The sequence below is a fragment of the Vitis riparia genome, chromosome 10 (genome assembly GCF_004353265.1).
Source record: "Vitis riparia cultivar Riparia Gloire de Montpellier isolate 1030 chromosome 10, EGFV_Vit.rip_1.0, whole genome shotgun sequence".
Classification (NCBI taxonomy): Eukaryota; Viridiplantae; Streptophyta; class Magnoliopsida; order Vitales; family Vitaceae; genus Vitis; species Vitis riparia.
The window spans coordinates 18128104-18135266 of record NC_048440.1 but is presented as its reverse complement, the minus strand read 5'-3'; positions in this window follow the sequence as shown (position 1 = coordinate 18135266).

The window sequence follows — 7163 nt, the reverse complement described above, 5'->3', positions numbered from 1 at the left end:
GCGGTGCGCGTCTGGCTCGCCCGCGGTGCGCGTCTGGCTCGCCCGCGGTGCGCGCGCGATGCTCGTCTGGCTCGCCCGCGGTGCGCGCGCGGTGCGTGTCTGACTCGCCCGTGGTGCGCGCGCGGTGCACGTCTGGCTCGCCCGCGGTGCGTGTCTGGCTCGCCCCTGGTGCGCGCGCGGTGCTTGTCAGACTTGACTTCTGCCTTCTCACTTATCATCTAGGGTTTGAACCACCAACCCTCTAGATCCTCCTTGCTTCACTGTCTAGGTCCTCATGGGTGCAAGGCCTACCCATGATCCTTTTCCCCCCCTATTCGGGTCAAGTGGCTAAGGGGCTGACAGGTACCCCCCACTAGGGCACCTACTAGCCTGTCAAACTCTTGCTCTCATTATTGAAAGGGGAAAAAATAAATAAATATCATTTAATAAAAATATAAATAATAAAACTAAGAAAAAAAAAAAAGAACGATAAATATTAAAGTACAAATGCATTAAATAAATAATATAATGGATTTATTGGTAGATATTCCAGGGACATTGTAGGTGGAGCAAACGTGGCATTATTTCCGCATCGTTCGCAACAATTATTAGGTGCACATTTACTTGCGAATAACGGTGTGAGAAAAGTGCATTTCCACATGCGAATAGTGGTGTGAGAAAAAGGTAAATGCACATCGTTCACAATAATTGCGAATAATGGTGGGACCGTGGGAGAAAAATGCATTTCCGCCGCACGCGAATGGTGGTGCGATAAAAAATTAAAAGTGCATTTCCGCAGGTGTGAGGAAACTGCATTTGCCCACGCTATCATGACAATAACGACAAAAGAGTGGAAAGATTATCTCGAATTTTATAAACTTGTCATAAAAGATATTATTGGAGGAAGATGCTAATCGAGCCAATCAAAGATAATGTATATATCATATTTTAATGATCAACGATAACACATTGAATTGAAAATTATTAAAAAATATATTAGGTGTTATTTGATAACGATTCCTTCGAATATTCTTAGAAGTCAATTTTTAAGAATAGTTTTTTAAAATTATTTTATGATATTTAAAAATTGTATTTGCACATGTTCACATGATAATAACGACAAAAGAGTGACACTAAGAATATCTTGAGTTTTATTATTTGTCGGTAAAAGATATTATTAGAGGAAAATGACATTCGAGGTAATCCAAGATAATATCAATATCATATTTTAATGATCAAGGATAGTAAATTTTATTGAAAAATAAGAAGAAAAAAAAAATCTTAGGTCTTATTTGATAACGGTTCTTTTAAATAGTTTTTAAAGATAGTTTTTGAAAACTATTTTATGATATTTTATAAAATATATTATATTGTAAAACTTGAATCAGTTTTGTTGCACTTCATTCGAAATACTGAAAATCAAATTGTTCGATCAACTTGTAGGGGTGGGGCTCTCCACTGAGTTTGTGGGGATTGAGCTGCCCAATTAGCTCACAAGATTGAAATGACAACACCCTATCGAGATTTTTTTTTTATTTTTTATGTGATGATGGATGAGTTTGCTCATATCATATATTTAACCATTTTATGTATATGGTTTTGTTTTATAAAGAGTGCAATCATAATTGAGAAATGTTCTTTAAGAACTTCATAATTGTAACTTTTATCATTCAATTTAATGAGTGGATTATTGAATGTTGGTGCACTTAATGTATGTAGGGATCACATTGATCATAGAACCATAATAAAATTACTATTTTATTTATTTATTTTTTACTCATATGTGTGGGCGATTTAATTAACAAAATAAAAGCCTGTTTAGAAATCTAAAATATTTTTAACATATTTTTAAATATATTTTAAAAATTATTTTTATATTTAATATTTTATTTTTAATCATTATATATATTTATATAATTATTTTTAAAACAACTTAAAATAGTTAAAATATGTTATCTAAAAATATCATATTTTTATTTTTAAAAATAAAAAATAAATATTTGTTTGGAAAAAAACTGAAAAATACATTTGATAATTAAAAAACTGTTTTTTGTTTTATTAATCTAAAAGATAAAAAAATATGATGATTTTAAAAAAATATCTTTTAACTCTTTTCATTTATTTTTTAAAAAATAATTATATAAATATGTATAATGATAAAAAAAATAAAACTTGAAATATAAAAATCATTTTTAAAATATTTTAAATTTCTAAATAAAATTTTTATTTTATAAAATATCTTACATCAATTTTTAAATTTTTTTGAAAAATAACTATGAAAGTGATTGTAATTTTGTCTTTATCAAACGTGACCCTTTTTTTTTTTTTTTTTTTTTATCGTTTGGGAATGAAAAAACAGTGACCTATCGACAGAATTATTTTTTGATGCAAAAAACGTGTAAGTTCGGAGTTATGAAGTGATAAAGTCGGATGTATCTTGTGGTCTTCTTTTTCGACGAGTACGGACCAGATATTTATTGAGTTCACGTGATGGCTGTCTTCTTGCCCGTGATTTATTTGCTTGAAGGGTTGCAGTCCATGTGTAAGTGTCCAGAGTGGGCCAGCCTCTGAAAGCTACATGATCATATACAACCTAAACTTTTAGATCTTCTTGTCCATTGAGATAAAAATTAACATATTTGATTAACCTTATCTTAAAAGAAAATTTAACAAAATAAATCGATAAATTAATTTAATAATTAAATATATTTAATAGAATGATTTAATGTTATAATTTAAATTTAAAAATAATTCTAAGTATTAAATTAAAATAATTTATTTATTTTAAATTTTAAATATTTTCTTTTACATTCATGTTATTTATATATTTTAAAATAAATATTTTTTTTAATTATTTATACGTATACAAAACATTTAACATGGATGTTTAATAAGCAGATTGATTACTTAAAGATTAATAAATTCAAATATTAATTAAAATTAATAAACTATGCAACAAAACTAAAATAAACTAATAATCATCATTTCCAATGACATTTTTTTTAAATTAAAACTTTAAAATATAACTCACATTCATCTAAATATCTACTTAAAATAAAAAATTTAATTATTTTTAAAAATAAAAATTTAGCATTTAGTGTTCATCCTAAATTGAAAATCTAAAAATCAATGAATTAATATTAATAATATAACATATATTACAAATCCATAAAAATGAAGATATGTCACATAAAAACAATTATAATTACCAAACATGGTTAGAAATCCTAATTATTATGTAATTACTAATTTTTTGTCCATTACATAATTAATCATTATAAATTCTAATATTTAAGGATATTTAGAAATATGTCTAATTACTCTTTTTTAAAATTATTAATTTTTAAATTTAAATGATGAGAAATATACCGTTCATGTAATTTAAAACAGTTTTTTATTTTGAAAAATAAAAAACTGTTTTTTTTTTATTTCTAGCACCAATTTGATTATTGTTCTCTGAAACCGTTTTAAAAAACAAAGTGAAATATGAAACAATTTTTAGAAAATAAGTAGAATTGGTTTTCACTAGTTTTTAAAAACAAAAAAATATATATTTAAAAAAATAACTTTAAAATACTTTTAAAAATAAATTATTGGAATAAGGTTTTTGTTTTTATTTTTAAAAACTATTTTTGAAAATAACTTAATTTGGAGTTTAAAACAAATAAAAAAACTTATTTAAACAAGTTTTCTATTTTAAAAACAATTTATAAAATACTTTTATTTTTATAAAACACTATAAATTCTTTAACTTAAAACTAGTTTTTAAAAACTAATTTAAAAAAATATGACCAAACAGATCGATAGTAATTAATTTTTAGATGTTATCAACATCTAAAATAAATAGATTTAAACCGAATTAAAATACCAATAAAATCAAATAACTTAAGACTCAAACACTAATAAAAAAATTATATAACCTTAGCAGGATATTCAACTCTAACGTTCAATTCTTAGACAAAAAAAGTCAATCATCCCTTTGATTAGCCTTTAGAAAACACATCTTGGAATGGAAAAATTGAAAGGTTGTTATCAATGAAGTATTTATATTTCCAATTCAATCATACTTGTTATATCAAATGACAGATCAGCCTGTATTTATGGAAGTAAATATTTATTGCAATCTTCAAACAAGAAAAATAGAAGAAAATAAAATAAAATGTAATTAAAAAAAATCATTATTTTTACTACTTAGCACGGAGGGATATAATGAAAAATGGTCCCGTTTATTGAAAGCAAAATATCATTGACATCCAACCGTTTCCTACTATCTAATAAAATAGAAAAACGACTTGTATTTTCCAAATTTAAAAAAGTCGAATGAAATTATATGCACCATGAGTCACTATCACCTCAAGTGGAAAAAATCTTCCTTATCCACGTCGGATTGATCATCGAAATAGTATTTCACACAATTTGTTTTTCCTTTAACAATTTTTTCTTCATATTTTAAAATAAATATATTTAATTAATAAGAAAAAATATATTATCTCATGTCACAATGACGCTGATGGGGTGTATATATTCTCATAGAATGTTACTAGGGTCTGCTTCTATTCAAATTTTTTGTTTTCTATACTCTGAATTTCATGTGCAATTGTTTCGAGGTCTAGTGACATGCATGATTAAAGTTTTTTTCTTGGTTTAGCCATCTCTATTTTGCCAAATAGAGATTGAAAAAACCTTCTCTTGATTTTATTTTTCAAAAATTTTGTGGAACATTTGAACGTTTAACATGGATTAATTAGTGTCATTATATTATTAGAAGACTAAGGTCAAGCTATCATTCAACTCTTGAAGATTAAAATGAAAATTTTCACCTTATGTAATCCACAAACTTAGGGCATACATCACCACTTAAATAGTGATACAATAAGTCTTTTTCAAGTTAAAAGGCTAATATGGTAGTGCATGTACGGACTCATTTAATATATAGTTGGTTTCTGGATGCCAATCAATCTTTACCTACACGGCAAGCAAAGTGTTTGTTTTTTTGACGGAGAAAAAACAAAAATATTTGAATTTTTTTATTTAATTAAAAATAATATATTACCATCATTTAACACAATTAAATTGAACTTATTAATAATAAATTTATTTTAATTATATTAGACAATATCAACAAGTTACTTTTAATTTAATAGAAAAATTAAATATTTTAATTTTTTTATTTAGCAAAAAAAAAAGACAACACCTGAGGATTTTATCCAGGTGGGTAGCTCAAACACCCTAGGTTTTATGTTTTCAATGCAATATTCTCGTTTCGAGCAAAAAAAAACCCCTTTTTAGACTTGAGAATTTATTGAAAAAGTTGGGTTAAATAAGTAGAGCTATTTTTAAGAAAATATTTTTATATTTTCACACTAAGAGAGCTGCATTTTGAAAAGCTTAGAAGATTTAATTCATCTATAGGTCCAAAGCTTGATCTCCATAGCTCATATTTTTAGAGTAAGGTCCTTAAATCACTGCACCTTGAGTTAGCTTTACATAAGATCCTAATCCTATTTATTAAGGTTGTTGATGCCTTCTCCTGCAGTGCCAGTGCCTGCCTTTTCTTTTTTGAGCTTCCAATTTGTAATAAAAATCTATAACTTGCTAAAAACACTTCAAGAAAATATTTAAGTATTAATATTTTAGTTTAACTAAGAAAATTACCAAAATGATGGTAAAAATAGTGATATGATCAATATTTTCTTTAAAAAAACAATCTTACAAATGTTTCATTCTTAATTTTTTAAATTAATTTTAAGATAAAAATTAGCACCCATAATTATCCTTTTTTACTAAATCAGCCATATGATGTCTCATATATTAATATGAGACAAATCTGAAATTAACAAAATAAATCATAAAAAATTATATTTCTATAAAAAAATTAAAATCTTTGCTTTTAAAAATAGCAAAGGTGGAAGTAATTAACAGCTAAACAATTTTCGTTATATTTATTTTCTTTTTCATATATTTCCTAGTAAATTTACATTCTTATTGTCTTTTCTTTGTTTTAATTCAATTTCTTTTTTATTTTTGGTAGGAAAGGCGGAAGTAGCACCTGAATACCACCTTCCATTATGCACAAAGAGTTTTAGACTTGATCTTCAAATGAAAACTAATTCTTTATTTTAAAAAATATAAATATAAAAAAAATTTAGAAATCATTTAAAATAAATAAATAAATACAACCTCAATATGATATTCACAAAATAATGAAATATTTAACCTAACCTCTCAATTAGGGATGGCAATGGGGTGGGTCGCTCCCATCCCAACCCCGCCCCATTTATTCAAAATAATTCTCATTTCCGTCCCATTTAAAAATTTAAATGAGGCGGGGCGGGGCTGATATAGGAAGCCCCATCCCAACCCCGCCCCGTTTATTCAAAATAATTCTCATCTCCGTCCCATTTAAAAATTTAAATGAGGCGGGGCGGGTATGATAAATTCCTATATCCGCCCCACCCTGTCTTGTTTAACTTTTTTTAAAATTTTTAATTGCATTAAAGTAAATATATTTTATAAATAATTAAATTATTATATTTTTATAACTTATATTATTAAAAATATTTTTTTATTATCTATATATTAAAAATAGTAAAATAAAAATTAAATTAAATTAATTTTATATATAATTGGGGCAGGGCGGACAAGGCAATACACAAACTCGCCCCGAGTTTAAAAAAAAAAAAAATCAAACCCGTCCAAAACTCGTTTATTAAAATTGAAGCCTGTCTCATTAGGGGGGAGGCGAGTACCCGAAAAAACCTGCCCCATTGTCATCCCTACTCTCAATAAGCATCGATTGATTTTAAGACGAAATGTTAAAAAACTGATCTAAAAATTAGTAAAAAATTGAGTCAAGGGTAATGAATTCAAGTCACAAGAATGTATGTCGGGGAGTGATTATAGGATCCAATAATGTCGATTTTAAGTAGCATAATGGATCATGTATTGATGCACGCTTTGAATTAATTAAAAGTATTTGGGTAAAATAAATAAATAAAAAAATCGATAAAATATACATGAATTCAATTAAGTCCTACTTAACACACGGTAAAAGCTATAAATGAACTATCTTTTTGGATTTGAATTATTATCACATTCTCAAATTAAGGTTAGTTGACAACAAGCCACATGCTTTGCAAAACATCGTCATATGTCCTACTCGAAATTTGGGCTATGCCAAGCCC